Genomic DNA, 273 nt, shown 5'->3' on the forward strand with positions numbered 1-273 from the left:
TATATATATAAAAACACATTCCTATATTCTCCTGATTAATCCTATTTCTATTATGTATTTAACAATAGCACCATATATTTTACCTTGTTCTGCATGCTCTTTCAAAAGTCTTGACAAATTAAATGATTCAACACCCATGTTTCTTACTTCCTTAATGAGTTTTAACCTTTCTTTTTCATATTTTTTACATTTTATTAAAACATTCTCTATTGTTTCTGCCTGATTACAAAAAATACATTGACCTGTTTCATGTTTTCCTATATTAAACAGAGA

The sequence above is a fragment of the Sinocyclocheilus anshuiensis genome, unplaced genomic scaffold (assembly GCF_001515605.1).
Source record: "Sinocyclocheilus anshuiensis isolate Anshui unplaced genomic scaffold, SAMN03320099.WGS_v1.1 scaffold465, whole genome shotgun sequence".
NCBI classification, from domain to species: Eukaryota; Metazoa; Chordata; class Actinopteri; order Cypriniformes; family Cyprinidae; genus Sinocyclocheilus; species Sinocyclocheilus anshuiensis.